This window comes from Balaenoptera borealis (assembly GCF_965194805.1).
Source record: "Balaenoptera borealis genome assembly, chromosome: 2".
NCBI lineage: Eukaryota > Metazoa > Chordata > Mammalia > Artiodactyla > Balaenopteridae > Balaenoptera > Balaenoptera borealis.
The window spans coordinates 1,386,218-1,410,160 of record NC_138867.1 but is presented as its reverse complement, the minus strand read 5'-3'; the positions used below and the strand labels follow the sequence as shown (position 1 = coordinate 1,410,160).

The 23,943-nt window shown below is 54.6% G+C and overlaps 2 long non-coding RNA genes across 2 annotated transcripts; one reads left to right on the top strand and one right to left on the bottom strand.

Moving 5' to 3' along the window:
• Window positions 1–5,742: 5,742 nt before the first annotated feature.
• Window positions 5,743–13,291, bottom strand: LOC309624136. The gene is made up of 4 exons (XR_014241781.1): window positions 11,170–13,291; window positions 9,804–10,429; window positions 8,708–9,010; window positions 5,743–8,071 (listed from the first exon to the last, which is right to left on the bottom strand). It is a non-coding gene; the product is annotated as an uncharacterized lncRNA (long non-coding RNA).
• Window positions 10,834–23,441, top strand: LOC309624137. The gene is made up of 2 exons (XR_014241782.1): window positions 10,834–10,914; window positions 20,484–23,441. It is a non-coding gene; the product is annotated as an uncharacterized lncRNA (long non-coding RNA).
• Window positions 23,442–23,943: the final 502 nt, after the last annotated feature.

Below are 23,943 nucleotides of genomic sequence, written 5' to 3'. Positions count from 1 at the left end.
TAACAAAGAGAATCAGCTATACATATACGTATATCCCCATATCTGCTCCCTCTTGCATCTCCCTCCCACCCTCCCTATCCCACCCCTCTAGATGGTCGCAAAGCACCAAGTTGATCTCCCTGTGCTATGCAGCTGCTTCCCACTAGCTATCTATTTTACATTTGGTAGTGTATACATGTCCATGCCACTCTCTCACTTCGTCCCAGCTTACCCTTCCCCCTCCCCGTGTCCTCAAGTCCATTCTCTACGTCTGCGTCTTTATTCCTGTCCTGCCCCTAGGTTCTTTAGAACCTTTTTTTTTTTTAGATTCCATATATATGTGTTAGCATACGGTATTTGTTTTTCTCTTTCTGACTTACTTCACTCTGTATGACAGACTCTAGGTCCATCCACCTCACTACAAATAACTCAATTTCATTTCATTTTATGGCTGAGTAATATTCCATTGTATATATGTGCCACATTAGACTTGGTTTTTGTATTTTTTTTTCTGATTTACAGAAGTTTAACATTTCTACGTAATAAAAAAAAACAACCTACATTTTCTCTTCCTATTTAATTGAACAGTGTTTATCCTTGGAGAGTCTTTGCCCATTGGAGCAGGCTGCTTTACAGTTGGTGTGGACGGTGGCCACCCGGTGGTGTCCCCAAGCCCGTTGTCCACCACTGGAGCACCTGGAGGTCCAGCAGGGCTGACCAGGCCGTCAGCTGCTCCTCTCCCCGCAAACTGGCAGCCTCGGCAGGGTGGGAGGGCAGTGGGGTCGCCCTTTCAGGCTCACCTGCTTCTAGAAACTGACTCATAGCACCAGGGGCCCGGCCGAGTATGTGCTGCAGGGCAAGGGCGAGCTCGGGTCTGGGGTGCCTGAGTGACGGGCATCGTGTCGTCCTGCACGTGTGCCCACAGCTCCAGCCAGCAGGGGCTACGGGGCCGGGCTGTCCCGAGGGAAAGAGCGTCTCCTGCAGTCCCGGTGGTAGAGCTGGCTCAGAGTGGACCCATGACCTGAGCTCAGGATGTCCAGCCAGAGAGGGAGACCCTGGTGGGAGGAACCCTGAGACCCCCGACTCCCAAAAGGCCCCCATCAGAGGAGACATAGAAGCGAGGGTCTTCCGCGCACTCCCCAGTGACCACCTCTCTCCTCCGTGGGCCCAGGCCCACCCCCAGTTTCCTTGAAGGAAGGAAGCCCTGCCGCCTGCCCGGACGCCTGATGTCCTTGGCCAGCTACGGAGGGGCCCAGGTCACGTGGCTCCAGGGTGAGGCTCCCCAGGCCAGTTCCGAGGAGTGGGGACCCATGCTTTTCCTCCCTGAGGGCTGTGGGGAGGTGGCCGAGCCGGGTGCAGCCTGGCCAGGCGGCCACAGCCCTGCTTGTCTGAGTCGCCCTTCCTGGCTCTGGGGGGTCCAGTCAGCCCGTGCCCTTGGAGCCGCTGGCAGGAGGTGGGTGGCCTCGGCTCAGGCTGCCTCTCGATGGGGCCGGAGCAGCGGCCCCGGTGAAGGGGGGCCACACGCAGCGTCCCGCCGCCTGCTTCAGGGGCCTCCTCAGGGCCCTTTGGTCAGGACGCCACCTGCTCCCGGGCCCCAGGCCCGCCTGCTGGCCAGTGCCCTGCGTGCACTCAGTAAGCCACATAGGGGCCCACATTGCCTTTCTTCAGGCGGCTGGCTGGGAGGGGCCGGGTCCTGCAGGGGCCCACGCGGAGGCCCTCACCGTGTCCCCCCGACGGTCCGGGTGAGCTCGGGGCCGGAAGGCAGAAGGGGATTGTGGGGCGGGCCCTCCTCCCTCCTCCCCCCAGGTGCTCACATGCACACACGTATGTGCACACACCTGTACAAACACGCACACACACGTTCACACGTGTGCTCACAAACACACACATACACGCACGTGGGAACAGGCACCCTCGGTGTTTTCCAGGGCCCCCCACCGTCTGCACTTAGTCCCCGATTCCTGGGCCGCACGCTTGGTTTAACGCTCTGCTGTCGCTGTCTTGACCCCTTAGTGGGATCCTGGCTCTAGTTCCCTCGGGGACCTCGGCCACTTGCCCCACCAGCCCCGTCTCTCCTCCAGGCCGGCAGCAGAGGCAGGGTCAGCACGACCACAAGCCTCCAAAACTTGGAATCAACCAAGAAACTGAAACGGGTTTGAAGCTGTCACCACCTCTTTCCAGTTGCTTCCTGCTTGCACAAGATTGTTAGGAAATAACCACAAATTCCATCGTTCTGGCTGACTCTGGGGGCTGAACTCTGACCTCCACCCCCTGCCCACCCAGCGCTTGCCCTACAGGTGAGTTCCTGCCGGAACAGCCAGGATGCAGGTGAAAAGGTGGGCCCCGTGCTGGGCCAGCTGCACAACAAGGGCCTTGAGCCCAAACCCAGGCTTCTCTCGCTGGGGTGGGGGTGGGGACCCCGGCGCCAGACAAGGGTGCCCTTGGCCACCAGTCCTAGAACCCCTCAGAGCGGGGCTGGGCGGGGGACGTGCGACCGGCAGCTGGCAGCTATTGGGGAAGCTGGGGCCTCGGGGGGACGTGACTCAGCGCCCTCTGCCCAGTCCGTCCTCAGCACCTCGGAGCCCCAGCCAGCCCCCGGGAACTTAGAATTACGTCGCCCCCGAGGGCTGGGTGTCACGGGGCTCGGGGTGCATGGGGCCCGGGGCCCGGCCTCAGTGCCCACCCAGCCAGCTCCAGGCCGGGCCTGGCCTCCTCCCGCTCACGTCGCTTCCGCAGTGGGGACTTACTCACGCTCAGGGGACACAGTAGGGCCTACGAGCGGTGCTGCGCTGTTGAGCCGGACTGACCTCTGCTTTCCTGGGTTTCCCGGGGTCCCAGACATCCCAAGCTGAGACGCACCTTAAACACTGAGTCCCTCCTGCCCGAGGGGCTCCCTCTGCCACGGGTCACCTGGCTCGGTGCCCTCAGGTGAGCACAGGTGGCTCCGCCCCGGGCCTTCCCTCCCAATGTCCCCAGGCCCCTTGGGGCGCTGTCTCCTTGCTGCCAGTGGGCCCCAGCCTCCAAGTCTGTCTTCTGCTCCCCAGGTCCCTCCTTCCGGCCTCGAGGAGGAGTCAGAAGAGCCTGCACGTTTGGTGGGGCTGAGAACAGGCACGAGAGCTCCCGCAGCTGTGCTCCCCTTCCCTCCGAGTGTGGTCCCCTCACCTGGCTCCTCACCCCAGGACTCGGCGTGGAGCCCAGCCTTCCCGATGGGACCTCCATCAAGGGCTCCCCACGGGGGGCACCCCGGGCTGCTGGGCTTCTCTGCTCCCCTAGAAAGGGGGCTCAGTCCTCACGTGCTGACCCCTGACTGCCTGGGGCAGGGTCCCGCCCGCAGACGTGGGAAACGGAGTGACAAATGGCAGCTCCACGTGCCACTGAGAGCAGCGGTTGGGCGGGGAGGGGGGAGGATGAAAGACCATCCCTGCGCTGGGTGTCCACTCAGCTCAGCCCCGTAAATCACCCAGGGAGCTGGGAAGCAGCTGGACCCGCCCCCTGACCTTCAGGGCCAACCCGGGGCCAGGCCCCTCCTGTCGGCCCCCTACTCAGGGGAAGCCGGGTGCACGTCTGAGTGCTGAGACGGGGCTCAGGGAGCAGGGGCGGGAGACAGAGCAGAGAGACACCCGGGCCAGCACGGGGCGAGGAGCAGGGCCAGGCCCCGAGCTGGAGGTGGCCAGGAGTCTGGGGGCCGCTGGAGACCCCTGAATGGGGGGCGCCGGGCACGAGCTGCTTTCCTTTCGGTGATCAGAAGGGTCGGTACAGAGCCTTCTCTCTCCTGCCTCCCCCGCTGCCCCCACCCCCGGCCACGGTAAGCAAGTCCCCACTGCGGAAGCGACGTGAGCAGGCGGAGGCCAGGCCCGGCCTGGAGCTGGCTGGGTGGGCACTGAGGCCGGGCCCCGGGCCCCATGCACCCCCGAGCCCCGTGACACCCAGCCAACCAGTGGCCAGAGGGAGTCGGGGAAGCCCCTGCCGCAGGGGGGCCGGCCGTCTGGGTGCCTGGTGTCCTGCTGGGGGGTTGGGTGATCGTGGCGGGCAGGCCTGGCCGGGAAGGGGCGGGGGTACAGGGCCGTGACTCAGCACAGGGAGAAACCCCAGTGACCAGGAGCACGGGGAGATCCGGAATGTTCCGGGCTCCTGTTGCCTGGTGGTCACAGAGGGTCTCTTGTCTCCCCAGTGCAGCTTGGCCGGGGTAGGGCATGGGGGACACCTTGGGTGAGGCCTCCAGTATCCCGAGCGTCACGCTGAATGGTGTCTGCATGCAGGAGGTGGGAGAACGGGCAGCCCCAGGGCGGACCCAGGGCAGGGGCTCCTCACACTGCTGTGACCCCTGTCCTGAGGCCGCTGTGCACCTGCTCCCTCCTCAGCCAGGCGGGGGCGCCCGCCTCTCTCATCCTGTGTCTGGGGCATCGGCCTCCGGTGAGCCCCCCAGATTCCCAGGAGTCTGAGTCAGTGGGTCGGTGCGAGCCCCGTACACTGTTTCTCAAGGCCCCGGGGTGCCTGCCTGTGTGTAGCCAAGCAAGTGGGAGGGAGGCTCCGGGGTCAGGGCTCTGCGTGGCCCCGTGATGCTGGGCGGTCCCTCCGCCTTGTCACCCCTGTAATGGGGATAATCATAGCCTCTCCAGCCAAAGATGGGTGGTGAGGATAAGGCAAGGCAGCCGTCAGCAGGCAGGACGCTGGGCTTGTCTGGCACCCAAGACGCCTGCCTACCTGTGCGGGGCCCGGCGTGGGCGCGGCTCTCCCCCTGGGGGAGGTGGAGCCCCGGGTGTCACCCTCGTCCCAGCGGGGCTGCGTCTGGGGGAGTGTCGGGGGGCCGTCCTCCCCCAGGCAGCCAGAGGGGCCCCCGAGTCCCCCAGCTTTAAGCCACCTTCTCCCTCCAAGGTTGAGCCGGCGCCCTCGCTCTGCCCGCCTTTGCTTTCTCCGCGTCACTGCACTGCTCCTGTTCTGAGTTTGCCAAGGACACACAGCACGTAAAGGATTTGCTTCGAAGGGACGGCTCTGACCCCTTTGAGGCCCAGAGACCTGCCCAGACGGGCCGGGCCTATTTCGGGCGGTGCCCTCCAGGACATCCCTGGCACCCGGCTGAGGAGCACCCCCAGGCCACCGTGTGTGACCACAGGGAGGAGAGGGAAAGCCTGCATGCGCCCAACCTGGGTGTCTGGGGGGACAACACTCGCGGAGGGTCCCAGCCCAAGTCCTGTTCCCCCAAATCTCCCCTCTCCCCACCCAAGTCGACAGAAACTTCCAGCTGCTCCTGCCTCTCACACCTGTGGTGACCTGTGTGCTCCGCCTGCAGTGCCCACGTGCCGTCCAGCCCCTCCTCACAGCCCGTGGCGGCTTGTGGCCCGGCCTCCTGGGCTCTGTCCCGGGCGGGGCAGCCGCCTTCTCCCACGTCCCTGCCGCTGCCGCCCAGCCCTCCAGGCGTAGGGACTCCCTAACCAGCGGGGTGGCAAGGCCACTTCCCAGCTCAGAGCCCACAAGACCTCCCCGCCCCGCCCTGACCGGACCCCCCTTGCAGGGTCCTCGCCCCCTCTGCTTCAGCAACACCAGCCTCGTTGCCTGTAGGACACGTGCCAGCATGGTCCCGCCTCGGCGCCTTCGCGCGTGTGGTCCCAGAGCCGGAGTGCTCCTTCCACACTCTGTGGCCCCTCCTCACTTCCGCCACTTGGGTGGCACGTCCTTGGTCCCCAGGAAGCCCCCTCCTCCTTGTGTGTTTGTTTACTGCCTGAACACACCTTCCGGCCGCTCTAAGTTCCATGAAGCCTGGGAATCTGAGTGTTTGCACAACTGCCCGGACAGGGCAGGTGCTCAGAAATCATTTGCTGGCTGAATGAACGAGTGAATGGGTGAGTGAAGAGAGCCAGCGAACCTTTCAGGGTGACTCACCTGCACTTGCACTCACAGGTGACTTCCAGAGAGTCCTTCCCCCTGCAGGTGGATGTACAATCTTGGAGAGGCTGTGTGTCTTAACCCCTTCAGGCCGCTCTAACAGAAACCTACAGGCTGGGGGGTCTTATTTCTCACGGTCCTGGAGGCTGGAGGCCCGAGACCGGGTGCCAGCGGGGTCGGGTTCCGGTGAGGCCTCCCGGGGGCAGACCCCGCCTTCTCGCCGTGGCCTCGCGGGCAGAGAACAGAGCGGAGGCTCCCTCATGACCCCACGAGGACACTGACCCCCGAGGAGGGCCCACTCTCACGGGCTCACCTGCCCCGAGTCACCTCCAGACACCTTCACGGAGAGGTTAGGGCTTCAGTGTATGAACCCAGCAGGACACGGCATCCCATTCATACCACGTGGTCAATAGAAACTTTATGAATTGAGCAGTCTAAACGCCCAGGGCGGTGGGGGTAAATACTCTGGTCCAAGGGGGCCCCCGAGGATCTTCCAAGTCCAGCTTAGAAGGGGAGGCATTCCCACGTGACTCCACGGGGGGAACCTGGACGTATCAGGTTGATTCAGCTCGGGGCAGGGAGCTGTCCTGGGCAGTTCGCAAGTGGACGTCAGCCTTGGGTGGGGGAGGCGTGTGGGAACCACGACTGACGGATCCCCTGAAATGTTCTCGCAGGAACCTCGAGGGTGTGGTCCGAGCTGCTACCCCTGTGCTTGTTTCTCCGTCTGGGGTGACGGACCGGGGTCCCCAGGAGTGGGTGGCTCCAAGCGCCACATCCCCTCCTCCGGACACCAGGACGCCTGGAAGTGCTGAAGGCCCAAGGCCCTTGGCGTGTGCAGGGGAAAGGTTGGTCTTTTCCGGCCTGGGCCTGAGGTCGGTGGGGTGGGGTGTCCCTTGTGCTGTGTTCTGTTCTCTGAGGTCATCAGAATCCCCCAGGTTCAAGGGGACAGGGCAGGCTGCCCCCTTGGTGTGCAGAGGGTCTCAGGGTCCTGGACGTGCAGTCAAACCCCCTTGGGGACACCCTCCGCTGAGGTGCTGCCTCTCTGTGGTCAGTCCCCCTGGAGAAAGTAGAACCTCTCAGGTCGAGGGCCGGCCTCCCCGCGAGCCCCTCAGACCTTCACCGGAGCCTCCCTCCTCGGGGACCCAGGAAAACTTTGTTCTGGGCTCTCACCGCCTGGGGGCCGGTTTCTGGGAAGCACCGGGCAAGTGCTGCCCAGAAGAATTTGCAGAAAGAGGCAGAAAAGAGAGAAAGGATGACCCCTGCCTGTGTGGCCAGTCGGCCTGAAGAGGAGGCCGCGGGAAGTGTCCCCTCCTCCCTGAAAGTGGCAGGGGAGCAAAGTGACCCCCGGTTGAGTCCACTGCAGGCCACCCGGCTCCCCGACCGAGTCCTCGGGGCCCCCAGGCCTCCGGGAGTGGGCCTCTCAGCCGCTCTGAGGAGTTCCCAGGACATGGCCATGGGGGTCCCACCGAGGGGCCCAAGCCTCCCTAGTTCAAGGCTTCCTGACCCTTCAGACCCGCTGGGTCCGCCCCGGGGCCACTGTGGTCACATGGCGGCTGTGCAGACTGGGACCTGCTGCCCCGAATGAGGCTGACAGAGTTCGGTTCTGGTGGTCCCGTCAATGTCCCTGTGGGCGCCGTGAAGTCAGCTCAGCCCCATGTTCACGGTGGCCTGGAAGGACCCAGGCTGGGCCGGGCGCTCCGTCCACCTCTCAGAAGCTGGCGTCCACGGCCCAGCGCTGGCCTCTGACAACTGTTAATGCCAGGGCCCTGTTGCATTGATTGCCGAGCCCAGGGGGTTCTGCTGATCTCGGTGATGAGGCCTCGAGTCTGGGGCGGGCACTGGACACACGTGACAGAGAAGGAAGGGGCCTCAGGGCTTGGCGACCCCTTCTCCCAGCAGGCGGGCTCGCCCTGGGGGGTGTTCGGGCCGGAACGTGGTGGCCTCGTCAGGCCCAGGATTCCGCGGAGAAGCAGGGGCGCCGCCCACGGGACCTCCTCCTACAGACACACCTGGGGGGTGCACATGTGTGCGCATGTGCACGTGTGTGTCCTCATCGCAGCCCTGCTTTTAATGGATGAAATAGTTGGAAACGCCCTAATGCTCGCCAACGGGAAGAAGCACAGTGACCACACCACCGGACAGGACACCACGCAGCCCTTAAAACGGTCAGGATCTGCACCAACTCGTGAGGAAGAATGTCCAGGACTCGCTGTTGAGAGAAAACACAGCCGGTCTCAGAACATATTCTTGCCACAATCTTATTTGTACAAAAATCATTCTGTCTGCATTTGCGTGGGGAAGCTCTGGAAAGACACACATTAAATTGTTAGCAGAAGTTACTTCTCTTGGGGGTGGGAGACTTTTGTTTCAGTTCTGGACTTCTTCTTTTTACAATAAACACATTTTTTTTTAATAGATGGGGGGGAAACTTTTAGAAACTACAAGTGTAAGGAGAAGGCTTGAAGTGTGGCAGAGTGTGGCCCCCTCTTGCCCGGGAGCGTTCGTTCCGGGACCCGTGTGTGGGGTTGAGGTGGGCAAGGATTCCCCCTGCGGGACGGTCTCGCTCACAGGACTGGTTAGCTGGTTAGCTGGTTAGCTGGTTAGCTGGTTAGCCAGCGCTCAGGCAGTTGACTCTGGTTCTGAGGTGACCGACTAGCTCTGCAGCTCCAGGCAGGGCAGCCTCCACTAGGGAGCCAAGGGGAAGGGGGAGTTCCAGAAAGAGAGGCCCAGGAGATGCTTTGAGAGCTTTGTTTTCTTTAGACCAGTGCATGGGACTCGGGTTTGCGTGGCCTGGGTGGGGACAATTTTATTCATTTGGCTTTAAAGGCATAACAAGAATAAGCACCAAGATCCTCCGTCGATGTCCAGGGTGAAAGCTGACGCGGAGGGCCGTGATGGTTAGGCCGGTGTCTCACCGGCACCAGGCAGACGTCGACCCCAGCAGCTGGGCTCTGGGCGCCACCCTCCGTTCCGGCGACCGCACCCCGAGCGCTGGGCTGGTTCTCTGACCATCGGGGGCTGGACCCTGGACCGCCAGCCCCCGTGCCGCCTCCACAGCCTGGAGGCGGGACGGGGGCTCTGCGGGGACAGCCCACGGGCAGACCTTTCTCTTTCCAGGTGGTTCTGTAAATCAGCCACACAAGCCATGCTGGAAAAAGTGGGTGTTCTTCCTTCAGTGAAGAGAAAGAGAAACAGCTTCTCTCTGGCTTTAAAGACACCAATGGCCCAGACCCAAGAAAAGCTGAAGGGGAAGGAAAGATATTATTCTTTCGTTCCTTTACCCCAAACTTCCCTCAGCTGCACACGTGCTGAGAGGGCAGCTGGTACATGGTGTGGAGGGGAAGCCAGGGGCCTGCGCAGAGCACAGGGACCCCCAAGCCAGGGCCCAACCTGTGGACAAGGCCGTCTCAGCTGCTCCCTCTGCCTGCTCACTCTTCCCTCCCCGCTGGAGACCCGGCCCCGCCCCTGCAGCCGCACTGCACCCCCCGCCCGCCCTTCACCCCCGGAAGTGTCGCTGGTCCGTCCTCTGTCCCTCCAGCAGGTGCCAGGAAGCCGGGAGGATCCAGGGGTGGCCCAGCGCCTGCCCCCACCCATGCACGCGTGCACACACACAGGTGTTCGCACAACACACACATGCACGTGACACCCATGCAGACACACATGTACGCGTGCACACACACCTGTACACAACATCGCCAAGCCTTCCAGGCCTTAAGAACAGAGGGAGCCGCTACACGTCCCCTCCCCAGACACCCACGTCTGCCGTCTGACCCTTTGCGCGTCAGAGCCAAAGGTCACGGCCTCCCCCTGAACTTCAAAAGCAAGAGTGAACTCCTAACAGACGTGCTCCCCGACAGCTCAGGCCCAGGCGGCTGGGGGCCAGCCACCTGTGGCCTGCCTGCTCCTCAACAGCCGGACCAGGGCTCGGAGGGGACACCAACCTGGCGGGCCAGCACGGAGCCCCGGAGACCACCCCAGGGGGGGCTTCTGCATGCCGAGCTCTGGACGGAGGGGTCGTGTCCTCGGCAGGGTTTCCCTTGCTGGGTTGCACTGTTGGCCTAAAGCAGGTGCAATACCCAGACGCACCTCGGGGAGGCGCCGCTGTGACCGCCCTGGGTGTGGAGGGGGAGGTCCCTCGGGTGTTTCCCGAGGTCCCCGCCCCACGCCCAGCCCTGCTGGGGAGGCGTTGGCGCTGCAGGCTCCCTGCCCTCCCCCACTAGCCCTGGAGCTTTCTCTGAGACCAGGTCCGAGAAGGGAAATGATCCCGGGCCCGGGGCAGTAGGGGGTGCAGCTGGCTTCGGACCCCAGGTGGCCCCCGGGTGAGTTCCGGGCCATCTCAGGGTGATAACGCGCTCCCCCAGGCCGGGAAGGGCCAGGTGAGACACACAGGAGCCCCCAGAGGGGCGTCTGCGTGGTCCTGCTCGGGGGGTGCTCTGGGACCGTCCCTGCTGGCCGTGGGCCAGCTGGCGGCCCTGGCTCCCCGCAGCGTCCCACTGGGGCCCCGGAAACGCCCTTGCCAGGAGATGGAGGAGCAGGCAGGCCCCAGGAGCAAGCGGACAGATGTTGTCTAGGAGGAAAGAGAATTAACCCCTGCTGTTGTTTCAACCTCGGTAAGGTCGTTCCACAGAAAACAGCCAGCTCGCTGTCTGCTGTGGCCAAATGACAGTCAGAGACGGGCGGCGTTACTCAGGCCAGAATCCACCAGGTTCACTGAGGTGCCGTCGATCACACTAGGGCCCGAAGGAGCCCACAGCCTGGGGACGCTTACTGCCTTTTTTCTTCAAAGGTCTTTAAAATACAGTCCATTTTCTTTCATTCAATAATTTTACTTCTAAATATCATTTCTAAGGAACCACTGAACAGAAGGATTGTTGCCTGGAGACGTTCCTCCCGGCTGTCCTGACAGCAGCGAAGGCCTGGGACACACCGGGAGGGACGAGCGGGAACGAGCTGGTGGACCCTGGTGACCGGAGCACGGACGCCCACGCAGACGTACAAATGCCGTCGGAGAAACTTTCTGATGACACAGGAGACGCTCATAATTTTACATGAGTAAGTCAGACGTAAAACCAGAAAACACGTGGTACCTACACTGAAAGGTGTAGGTGTGGTTTTAATGTCCTTCTTTGTAGCTTTCTGTATTTAAAAATTTTTCTACACTGAGCATACACTGTTTTGATCTTTTAAAATCTACCGGAAAATGTTACATTAATTTTTTTCTAGTTGTGGGAACATTATTATTTTCAGAGGTCTTGTTAACATTTTAATGGCTTTATTGAGATATGATTCACAAGTCACACCACTCACCCATGTCAAGTGCATGTTCCAGTGGTTTCCGTCTCGTCACTGAACTGCACAGCCATCAACTGGATCCAAGACTACAGCATTTCCATCATCCCGAAGAGAAACCCCGCCTCTCCCCACCCCTCCCCCAGCCCCTGCAGCGCTGACCCACTCACTTCCTGCCTCTGCGATTTGCCTGTTCCGGACATTTCACATTCATGGAATGTGCGTCTGGCTTCTTCCACGGTGTTTCCGAGGCTCCTCCATGACGGGGCTTCACCAGAGCCCGTCCCTCTTTACGGCCGGGGGATCCCGCTGCAGGGGGGGACCACACCCGGCTTACCCAAGCATCAGTTGGGGAAGGCGGGCTGTCTGCACGTTCGGCTGTGTGAACACGTGGGCACGGGGTTTGTCTGCGTCCCCTTTAGTATCCCATGTGCCCTCTGCCCCCTGCCCTCATGGGGACGCGCCCCCCGCCCTCCAGCTGCGTCAGCTGGAGCGGAGAGAGGGGAGGGGATGAACCCGAGGCTCTGGGAGATAAGCAGGCGTTCCGGCCTGGAGTGGGCATCACCGGGCAGCCCTGTGCGAAGCTGCCGCCCCGCCCAGGTGCACTGCCGGGCGTCTGACATCCCCCGGGAGAACGGGGCAGGCGAGGGGTCACGGGGACACCAGGCAGGGCGGCCCCGAGGGGCAGCTCCCCGCACCAGCCACCACAGGCCCCGTGTCTATGGCAACTGCAAACCATTCTGGACACAAAGTGGACGTGTGTGTGAGACGTTAGGGGCCGCAGGAGCACAGACTGCCTGGAGTCGGTAGGGCAGCGCTTATTTCGACCCCTTGGCCGTGGGCCCGGCTGCCCCTGAAGACCAAGACCCTGACCTTCTCTGGGAACTGGGCTGCGGCCTGGCGGGAGGGGCCCCTGGGGAAGTACCAGGGAGAGGACCCTGAGGGAGGAGGAGGACTCGGGTCTGTCCCCCTCCCCCGTGCCCTCCCCTCCCCACCCTCCAGGTCCCCATCCTGATGGATTGCTTGGCCGAGCCCTTGGTGACCAGGTATGAGTGTCACATTTCTTGCCCCACTGCCCCGGAGGCCACAAGTAAAACAGGTCTCACTGGGCTCCGCTCCAGGTGTGCAGGGGGCCGGACCCCTGGGGCTACAGGGGGGACTCCATTCCCGCCCTTCCCAGCTTCTTGAGGCCCCTCGCGGCCCCGGGCTCGCAGCCCTCCCCATCTCAGAGCCGGCAGCGCAGCTGAGTGCACCGTCTGACTCTCTGTCTCCCCCCCGCCCCGGAAGGACCCCTGTGACTGCACCGGGCCACCCCGATGACCCAGGATCACGTCCCCACCTCGAGGCCAGCTGGTCAGAGCTTAATCCCCCTTTGCCACGTAGCCTAACGTATCTGCTCCCGGGTCCGGGGATTAGAACGCGGAGGTCTTTGGGGGTTCTGCCCGTTGCATCCAGCATTCAGATGCACGTGTATTCAGATGGGCGCAGAGGTGACCTTGGGAAACGTGCACGGATGCCTTGATGCCACCTCTTCCCAGGGACCACAAGTTCCTCTGAGGAGTTTCAGGGAATCATGGATTCTTCCTGCTGAATTTCATTCCCATTCTCACCCACACCCTCACGGCAGCTCCCAGAGCAGACTGAGCCCTGCCCAGGCTGAGAGAGACACAGACAGAGACAGAGAGAGAGACAGAGACAGAGAGAGACAGAGAGACAGAGACAGACAGAGACAGACAGACAGACAGAGACAGAGTGTATGGCGAGCGTCAGTGTGGACGGAGCCGTTTGCAGGGTGAGACGCTGCTTCTTTCTGCACGGGACACACCGCAGCGGGGGCTCCGGCCGGGGATGCGGCTGCCCAGACACAGCAGGCAGCCTTGCTCGGCTGCCCGTGGCCCTGGGAGCCCCAACCTGGAATCGGGTGGTTGAGCGCCCCTGAGAACGTCTTCACCGTGTGTTTTTAGTTCCCAATCCCTTTTCACCCGAGGGAACCGATCAGGGCCAGGAGCAGCCCACTCACTCTGGTGCGGGGGGCGGGCGGACGGCTCCGCACCAGACACACCCGTGGTTTCCTCGGGAATGAAGGTGCTGCGCCCTCGGGGAGCATCTGTGCGTCTGTTTCTCCCGTTAGACGCGGGTAGACGTTCGGGAGCGTGGCTCCCGCATGCAGCTTGATTAACCCGAGACAGAAGTGGTGCCCGCTCCCCGGTCCCTGCCTTCGCCGAGGGCTGCTCCCCCCACCTGCCCCCGCCCCTGCCCGGGAGGCGGGCCGGTCTCCGCTCTGGTTTCTGGTCGGTGCAGCTTCCGTCCGGGGGTGGCCAGGCCCTGAGCTCAGCCGCCGGGGGTGCAGCCTCGGCGGGAGCCCCGACTCTCCCCTCCCGCGGCCCCCCATCCCTGCCCCTCGGGCTCCACCAGCCACCCGGCCTCTGCAGAGTCTGCTGTTGTGGTCTGAGCTGTGTCTCCCGGCTTACTGGGACACAGAGCCCCTTGCTGTCGCCTGGAAAGCCCCTGGATGTGCTGGGCTGTCTGCCTTCTTGTCCGGAGTGAGCTCCCTCCTGACGGGCTCCAGCCGCCCGCGTCAGACCCGCGTGTCCCAGAGTCTCCCAGGCTGGGGCTGGACTCCCCTCCCTGGAGTCTTGGACGGACAGACGTTCTCAACTTTCACACTGTCCCATTCATCCCTCTTTTCTTCTATGAGCCATGCTGTCTCTGTCCGGTTTGAGAAATCTGCCCCCGGGTCATGAGGCTATTTTCCTGTGTCCTTTCAGATCCATTTCAAACTTATTTTCGTTTTTGATGTGCAGTGTGGGTCGAGGTCCGTGTTCCCCTCCCGTGCGGAGGCTTGGTGGACTGGGCGCCGTTCACGGAGAAGACTCCCCTTCCGGGCAGCGGTGCGTTTGCCCAGGCCACGTGACTCGGGCGCTCGGGTCCATTCCACTGTCGTGGCCTCGCCTGCCGCTGCCACCCCGAGGGTCCACGGCCGCCCACAGCCCTCCCCTGAGGGACTGCGGGGTGTGGAAGCTGGGGGGGGGAGGCGGGTGTGCCCCCCCAGGCCCATCTCCCATCACCTCCGCAGCCTCAGCCCCACAGAGGGCCCTTTATGAGCTGCAGGGGCGTCCAAAGTGCTCCCGAGAGAAGAGAGAGGAACGCATTGTTTTCCAGGAGAGCGTTTAACGAGGCCCTCCAGCCAAGACGGCACAAGAGGAATACAGGAGCACAATTGAATCCTTTATTTGAAAATGTTTGGACTCGGCTGTTTTTACAGACACATTCTGGCCTGAGCCCCCCCTTCTCTGCCCACTTCACGCCGCTGCGGCATTCACGGGGAGCAGGCTGACGTTTCCTCTGACGGCATCTTTTAAAGCTCGATGGCAGCAGGAAGAAACAATTCCTACCAAAGTCGAGAGGAAAAGAAAGCATATCAAGTGAACCAGAACAATTTTTACTTATTCCTGTTTTAAAAGGCAGAGCCCACAAAGACAAAGCAAATGTTTGCCGTGCAAGCCGCAGAGCCTGTGACTTCCCGGCTGACGGCCATTCAGAGGAGAGTGGACGGCGGCTTGAGAACTGCTCTCGTCATCCTTGCTGTAGGGAAGGAACAACTGATATGTTGATAAATGCATGAAAATAAGAAAACCAAAAGCAAATGCACGAAAGGAACGCAGGTCTCCAGGAGCCACCCCGCGGGTCCCTGTGGATCAGCCAGACGGGGCGGGTCCACACCCCGCTGGGCCCTCACCACCCCTCTGATGGCTACACCCCGTCCCAGCAACTGTCTGCAAATGCGACTTGATTTGGGAGGAGTCATGTGCGGATGTGGGCTCCTCGTTTCTGAGCCTGACTCTCTCATCACCAGCACCCAGGTCCCCAGCACAACCTGCCTGAGAGCACCCCTCCTGCCCTTGTCACAGGGGCCTCGTGGACAAAGACAGGGTCTCGAGCAGACGTGGTGCCCCGACCGCCTCCCAGTGTGAAGAGCGGCTGTTTGCTGAAGGTGCGGGCCGGGCTACGGGTGCTGCCACAGAACTGCCACGGGGGCTGCGATGTGGCATCCCCGTACCTGTGCGTGGTGATGTGCAGGAAAGATCCAGTTCATTCATTTGGGCTTCAAGAGCATATGGTACCAGCTTTATTAAATGTTCAGTAAGACAAAGAGTAAAGCAAACACACCAGAGGCCACGTGAGAGGGTGGGACACTTGTTGTCCCCAGTGTTCAGTGAACATCCTTCAAATTGGCCTGTAAAGTGAATCCCAATGGTCGCTGTTGGAAACTTGTAACAAAATAATTCTTAAGTTTATTTGGAAAAAAGAATCCAATAATAGCCAGGGAAGTCCTAAAAAGACAGAGTAAGAAGGAGTGACTTTCCCTAAGAGATGTTAAAATATATGAAACTCTGTGTGACAGGGGTGTGAAGCCGGCAGTGGATTCCAGGATTTCAGGAATTTACTGTTGATTGAGACAGCATTTCAGGTCGGGTGTGAAGAGACGGAGCTTTTTAAAATGTTTGTTTTGTTTTGTTTTTTTCATTAATTAATTAATTAATTATTTTTGGCTGTGTTGGGTCTTCGTTTCTGTGCGAGGGCTTCCTCTAGTTGCGGCAAGTGGGTGCCACTCTTCATCGCGGTGCGCGGGCCTCTCACTATCGCGGCCTCTCTTGTTGCGGAGCACAGGCTCCAGACGTGCAGGGTCAGTAGTTGTGGCTCACGGGCCCAGTTGCTCCGCAGCATGTGGGATCTTCCCAGACCAGGGCTCGAACCCGTGTCCCCTGCATTAGCAGGCAGATTCTCAACCACTGTGCCACCAGCGAAGCCCTAAAATGGTTTTAACACTGAAAATAACACTGATCTCTTCTTCATGTCTTATGCCAAAACTGATATGTTGATTACAGTATGTAAAAATACCCATCCATATTTTATTCTAATCCTTTATGGTTTCACTTCCTCCTTTTGCTTACTTTTTGAGCTTGGGTGCAGAGTTCATCAAACCTCTCACTTCTGGAACGTGCGCTGTCCTCCTAGTGGGTCACTTCTGGTTCAGCTACACTGCTTTATGCCCTGCCCCGTTCCTCCAGCGAGTTCCACGTAGTCCCCCAATGCGACTGGGTATGTCCTTGTTTGTGTATGAACCGTGCAAACACACAGGGTGCTTCCTGAACTGATTTTAGTGGCATAATTGATATTTGCAATGATCTTACTCAGAACTGTTGATTTTTTAAACTTAACACTGTTTTTAAAACTACGTCCAGATTTACGCTATTGTCCACACAGCCGGTTTGCTGATTCTCAAACCTGCTGCGTTTGGAATAGCCTGGGGTTTCAGAACAAACTGATGCCTGGTCCCAGCCCCAGAGACTGTGAATGATGGCATCTGGGGTGCAGCCTGGGTGCCGCATGTCTTAAAAGCAGGCCAAGTGGTTGCCACGTGCGCAGAGGTGAAGGGCTGCCCTGCTCACTGCCTCTGGGGGCGGGTTAGGCACCCCCTCACCTTCAGCCAGTGGCCACCACCACGCTCCTCCCCAGAGAAGGTGGCAGTGATACGCGAGCCCGTCTCTCTGGCCCTCTGCCTGCATCCCCCGATGGTGCCCCGGGGGCAGGGTAAGTGCCCATCACCCAGGTTCTTCTCCATTGCCCTCCAGATGCCAGCAATGCCGGTCCCCCCGCTGGGCGGTGCTTCCCAGCACCCCGCCTTCTCCCCCCGTCCGGTGGGCGTGAAGTGACAGCCTGCTGCTTGCTCTTGCCTGCCCCCGCTCCCCGTCACAGGCGAGGCTGCTCGTTCACCTGGGTGCCCCTCTGTGCATCGCCCACCCACCTCCTCTGCCCAGTCCTGGCTCCCCCTGCCTGGTGGTGGGCAGGAGCTCTGGTGGGCTCTTCAGGGCAGACGCTGGCAGGTTTTTGATGATGGAAACGGCTGCCCTCCGCCTGTTGCTCATCCACAGTGTTGCCTACAATGTCCTCCACGGAACACACGCATCTAACTTTGACGCAGGCAAACCCAGCAGGTTTTCACCTTACGGTTTGTGGTTTTTGGGTTGTGAAGGCAGTCTTACATTTTCCCCTGTTAGCTTTAAGGATTATGACTTCACTTTTGGAGCTTTATTCCAGCTCCCCCTTTTTGCATATGGTGTGAGGCAGGGATGCCACAGGTAGTAGCCAGTGTTCACACCTCTGACTGGACCGGGCACCTTTCTCCGTGGATATCTGGCCTGCATCTGGCATAGAGCTGGTCCCACATGTGGGGCTGCACTTTGGCTCTCCCTGCCTGTCCTTGCAAACCAACCCCCTGCCTTATTGCCACGCCATGTCTCGGAGTCAGTATCGGCAAGAACAGCCCCTCTTCCTATTTCACAGTTCTGGAGAGTCTGTCCCCATTAAACTTGGCTGCTGCTGGCAGAAGGATAACACTGTAATACTGACTTCCTCCTGGGTTAGGTCAGATTGTCGATCGATCCTGTGCATTGTCTGTAGATGATCCAATCATCCGTCTACTCCTAACTCCTTTACTTTGGAGTCAGGAACCTACAAAGCTCTTTTGAAACGCAGTGGGGATGGAGGTCACCCTTATTTTGCTCCTGGTCTTGGAAAAGTGCACCAGCTTCTCTGCTGCGTGTCCCATAGAAGAGGGTAAGAAAGTGCATCTGACATGGTGTGGGCTGTGGCCTTGGTGGCCCTAAGTCTCTGATTGCAGCCCTAATTCTCCAGTGGGTATTGGACTATCACATTTTCTGTTTCTTCTCACACTAATTTTGGCATTCTTTATTTTCCCAGAAATGTTTCTGTTTTACTTAGGTTCTTGAATTTATCAGTGTTTAGTTTATAATCTTCCCTTTCTTCACTTTCTTGTCTACATTGTTGGCATAAATTGACTCTTTTATTATTTAGTTAACAGTTCTGAATAATATATCCATATGGTTTAATAAATATATAGAAAGGTAGAGAGTGAAAATTATCCCCCCTGCTAACTTTCCCAGTTCCATTCCTTCAAGAGGTAATCAGCTGTAATACTTTTTTGTGCATGCTTCCAGAGGTTTTTTTCTTTTAATTTACATACAAGAAATGTTATACAAGAAAACACAAGTCTGCCCCCCCTTTTTACAAAAGAGACAAGTTATCCTTGAAATATGTCAGTTGGCTTTTCAGCATCTATTGAGAACATATTATGATATTTGCAGGACTTCTAATATCTGATCATCATAGCCCCATTTGGCCCTAATGTGTTGCTGGATTCTGTTAGCTAAGATGTTAAAAAGACTTTTGCAACAATATTCATGATGCAAGATTGGCCTGTTTTATTTTTGATGCATTCCAGACTTTGATGTTATATGCAATTTGTAAAAAGAATCTAGAATTGTCTATTCCTATTCTGTGCTCTGAAACAGCTTAAAGGGCAGGTCTGGTGCTTTTTTCAGAGGTAGGTCTTTGACAGATTCCACTATTTTTTTCCATGGAAAGTGGTCTATTTAAAGTTTATATGTCTTCAAGTTCCGTTTGGTAAAGTATATTTTTCTATAAAGTTTTCCATTTGACAGAGGTTTAAATTGATTTTGACAATAATCAATTCTGATTTTTAAAAATTTACTCTCTTTCCATAGCTATTTCCCCTTATTACTTTTTCCAATTAAAAAAAAGTTGGGACTTCCCTGGCGGTCCAGTGGTTAAGACTCCGCACTTCCACTGCAGGGGACATGGGTTCCATCCCTGGTCAGGGAATTAAGATCCTGCATTCCACATGGCGTGGCCAAAAAAATAAAAAATAAAAAAAAATTAAAATTTTAGTAAAATACACATAAAATTTACCACGTTAGTGATTTTAAGTGTATGTTCAGTGGTATTAAATATATTCAGAATGTTGTGTAACCGTCACCACTATCCATCTCCATAACTCTTTTCATCTTGCAAAACTGAAACCCTGTACCCATTACACAATAAGCCTCTCCCCCCCTTGGTTCCTGGCACCCACCACCTACTTTCCATCTCTATGAATTGATGACTCTAGGTACCTCGTATAAGTGGGATCACACAGTATTTGTCTCTTTGTGACTGGCTTATTTCCCTCAGCATAATATCCTCAAGGTTCATCCATGTTGTAGCATTTCTTGTTTGTTTGATTGCATACTATTTATATTGATTTTTTTTTTAATGTTTTACCATTCTTGCATATTCGGATTATACCTCAATTGGCTATGGTGTATAGCTGCATACACAGTTGACTGTGATTTGCTAATTTTAAAGCACATTTGTGTCCATACTCATGTCAGTGATTGCTGTAATGTTTCTTTCTTGCAATGACCTTGTGGTCAGATATGAATAATGAGGTCATTCTGTTCTCTTAAATCAAGTTGTGAAGTATCACCTCTTTTTTCTCTCTTCCCTAGAAGAGTTTGTGTAAGACTGATGTCATTTCTTCCACAGCATTTGGAAGAATTTACTGGTGAAGCCAAGTGGATCTGGAGTTTTTGTGGGAATGTTTTTAGTAGGACTATTTATGGTGGTTTTTTTTAAAATTAATTTATTTATTTTTGGCTGCGTTGGGTCTTCGTAGCTGCATGTGGGCTTTCTCTAGTTGTGGCGAATGGGGGCTACTCTTGGCTGCAGTGCGCAGGCTTCTCATTGTGGTGGCTTCTCTTGTTGCGGAGCACGGGCTCCAGGCATGTGGGCTTCAGTAGTTGTGGTGTGTGGGCTCAGAAGTGTGGCACTCGGGCTCAGTAGTTATGGCTCTTGGGCTCTAGAGCACAGGCTCAGTAGTTGTGGCTCATGGGCTGTAGAACACAGGCTCAGTAGTTGTGGTGCACGGGCTCAGTTGCTCCGTGGCATGTGGGATCTGCCCGGACCAGGGCTCATACCCGTGTCGCCTGCATTGGCAGGCGGATTCTTAACCACTGCACCACCAGGGAAGCCCCAGTAGGACTATTTAGACTTAAATTTTTTTCTTGTATTAGTTTCAGCACATTGCATTTTTCAGAATTTGTTCAATTTATCTACGTCGTCAGGATTATTAGCATAAATTGTTCAGCACGTCCTTTCGTGAGTCAATATCTGTGGGATCCTTAGTGATGTCTCCATTCTCATCTTTGACACTGTTAATTGTGCCTCCCTATCTTCCTCTTGATTAAACTTTCTAGGATTTTATCATTTTATTTTTATTATTCTATTTCAAGCAAACAATCTTTGGCTATTGATTTTTTTTCTCCTGTATGATTTATATTTCATTAATTACTGATTTTATCATTGCTGTATTCTTCTTTCTAATTAATTGAGTGTAATTGTTTAATTTTCTGTTCTTTTTGTTGCAATGTAAATAGAAGTGAGAGTTTTCTTTCTTCTTCTCCTGACAGCACGGAAAACAAAGGGAACGGCAAACCAGCTAGAGAAGAAACACAGCCTGGCCTGAAAGAGTAAATCGCTCCTTGTTTAACTGTCACTGATTTGTAGTAACTAGATTTATACTTTACAAAGCTAACCTCACTCCCTGACACTATGTAATTTACCTCTGGCACCCATCACCCCTAACTCTGTATGAGTTACATCCTGTGCCTCTCACTCCCTAACATTATTATGTCCCGGCGCTTACATTCTATATGTCCCTCGTAACAAATCACCCCTGTAGTTTTTTCATTTCAGAAACAAGATCACCGGCACCCCCAATAAACCAGAGGCAAACGGACGCAATTACCAGACTGCCGGACCCCAATTACCGGGCAGCCTGATGCCAGCTATGACTGTTTTGAAATGATGCAAAGGAAAAGAGGAATGCAAGACCTTCACTACTTCGATCCTCATCCTATACCCCGGACTGCGAGAGCCCCACGTATAAAATCTTCCCTGATTCTCAAGGAGGGCGGGCCCAGTTCTTGAGGCGCTAGCCGGCTGTGTCTTCCCTTCTGCCTGGCAGAAGAATAAAGCCATCTCTCTCTTCCTCCAAAATCCCTGTCTCCGTATTTCTGTTTGGCCTTGGTGCACAGGGAAGCCGAGATTTTGGCAATATTTTCTCAAATTCTTGAGTAAAGTACTTATTTCTTTGATATTCAGCATTTTGCCTAATATATGCAATTTAAAGTTATACATTTTTTCTTTTTTTGTTTTTTTTTTTTTTGTCTGCAGCTTGTGGGATCTTAGTTCCCAGACTAGGGATCGAACCTGGGACCACAGCAATGAAAGCACTGAGTCCTAACCACTGGACTGCCAGGAAATTCCCCAAAGTTGTACATTTTCCTTTCAGTATAGCTTTAACTATGTCACACAAGTTTTTATACTTCATATTTTTATCATCATCCCATTCAAAATATTTCCTAATTTCCATTGGGACTTCTCTTTGACTAATGGATCATTTAGAACTTTATCATGTTATTTTCAAACATTTGGGATTTCCCTGCTTTGTATCTTTTGGTTACTGATTTCTAGGTTAATTTCAATGTGGTCATAGAGTATTGTATGTTTTCAATACTTCAAAATTTGTTGAGGGATGCAAAACGTCATCAGTTTTGGTAAATGTTCCTTGTGCACTTGGAAAAAAAAGTGTATACTGCAGTCATCGATTAGATGCAGGGTTCTATGCATGTCAACCAGGTCAGATTTGTTTATCATGATTTTCAAATCTTCAATATTTCTACTGATTTTTGTCTGTTTGCATGGTGTACCTTTCCCCATCCTTTCATGTTGATGTACTCACATTTACATGTGTCACTTGGAGGAACAATTGTTTGTTTTGTTTTTTGTAATCCAGCCTGACAATCTTTGGCTTCAGTTAGAGGATTAATGTATTTTAATGATTTAACGAAATAATAATTATTTTTGGTGTAATTAATGGTACATTTGTGTCAAATTTATCATATTACAGTTTGCTTTGTAGTGGTCTCCTCTGTCCCTTTTAAATCTTTCTCTGACAGATTTTGACTAATATCTAAATATCTCTTATTATTTCCCCTAAATACGATTCCTATTTTTCTTTTAGTGATTTCCCCCATGTATCCTTGATAAATTAGAGTTAGTACTCAGCCTCCTGGACAAAGCAAGCACACTTCAACTCTTGAATCCCATTTACCTATCCTAGCTTTTTTTTTTTCTTTCTGTGTCCTAATTCTACATTTATTTAAATTCTATGAGATATTGTATTGCTGCAGTCAGTCAGCAGTCATCTGGGTTTCCCCGCATATGCACCCTTTCTATTGTTTTCCACAATTTTCTCTTATCTTTCTTTAAAAAAACAAGATTTCCCTTCTGCCTGAAAATTTTCCTTTAACATTTATTTTAGTGAAAATTGCTATTGGAAAATTCTCTCAATTTTTGTTCATTTTAATATATCTTAACTTCATATTTATTCTCAAAAAGCATTTTAACTGGATAGAGAATTCTAGGTGAGCTGTTATTTCCCCAGGATTTTAAATATACCCTTCAATTGTCTCCCAACTTCCATCATTTTGTGAAGAAGTCAGCTGTCTGTAACCCTGTTTACAATTTTCCCTTTATTTACATTTCTGACAGTTGGACTATGATGTGCCCAGGGGTGGTTTCCTCGTGTCCATTTTGCTTCATGTTTGTAGATTTTCACAAATATGTGGTTTGATGTCTTCCATTTTCTTGGGAATTTCTTGACCAGTGTTTCTTCAAATATTTCCTGCCCCTCGTTCTCTCTCTTCTCCTTCTGGGATTCCCATCCATGCACGTTATAGCTTTTCACTAAATCTCAGGTGGTTTTATGCTCTTTTTGATATTTTCTGCCGACCTCTCTGCCAGTTCACTGACCTCTATTCTGTGCTCTAACCCATCACTAAATCCACCTTTCAAGTACTTAATTTCAATTAATGTAGATTTAGCTCTAGTATTTCCATTGATTAAAAAAATGATTTCAGTTCTCCTGTGAAATTGGGCATCCTGTCATATTTCTGTTTATATATTAATAGTTAGTTAAATTGTTAAAAACTGGCAGGGAAGGGTTAAAAACAGTTAATTTAAAATCCATATCTGGCAAGTCCAGCATCTGTTCACATTTGATACTGTTTACATTGTCTCTTTGTCCCAAGGTTTTTGGCCACTTGGTCCTTGGTATGGTTGGAAAGTTTGAGTGTGTTTTGGATGCCATGCATGGAAATAGAGGCTTGGATGATGTATTTTCCTCCAAAGATCACTTAATTCACTTCTAGGGGGAAGTGAGCTCCGAGTCAAGAAATCTGAACACCCAAGAAGTTTAAAAATCACAAAGAAAGAGCCACAAACCAGGGAGCTTATAACATCTGAAGCAGAAGTGTTAGGACAAATTATCTGAAATAAGTATGACAAATACCCTTTAAAAATAATGGAAGACATTAGCAATAGGAAAAAGAAAAAAATACCCTGAAAAAAGAAGAAAGTAGAAATAGTAGGTACACAATAGTTGAAAGAACAAACTATTTTGAGGGCATAATAAAGCTATTCTTACAAGGTCTCAAAAGATTTGCCAACAAAACCCACAATGAAAACATTTTTGGAGGAAACCTCAAAATATAAAGAAACAAACCCAGAAAAGCTGCAAGAGATGTAAGAAGAAAAAAAGAAAGATTAAAACTATAACTTTATAAAGTTTGTTGCTGTCTTAAGAAAAAACTAAGACCAAAGAAAAGAAACATGGACACACATATGTATGAACCCAGAACAAGAACTCCCAGTAGTTGCAACAGATGAGGGACCAGGACGTGGAGACCAGGGGTTCTGAGAGTCACTAAACCCTCCTCCGGTCGAGTGAGCGTTTGCTATCAATCTGAATAAAGGCAAAAACAAGAAAAATGAATGAGAAAACGTAGAGCAAACTGAAATTTAAGA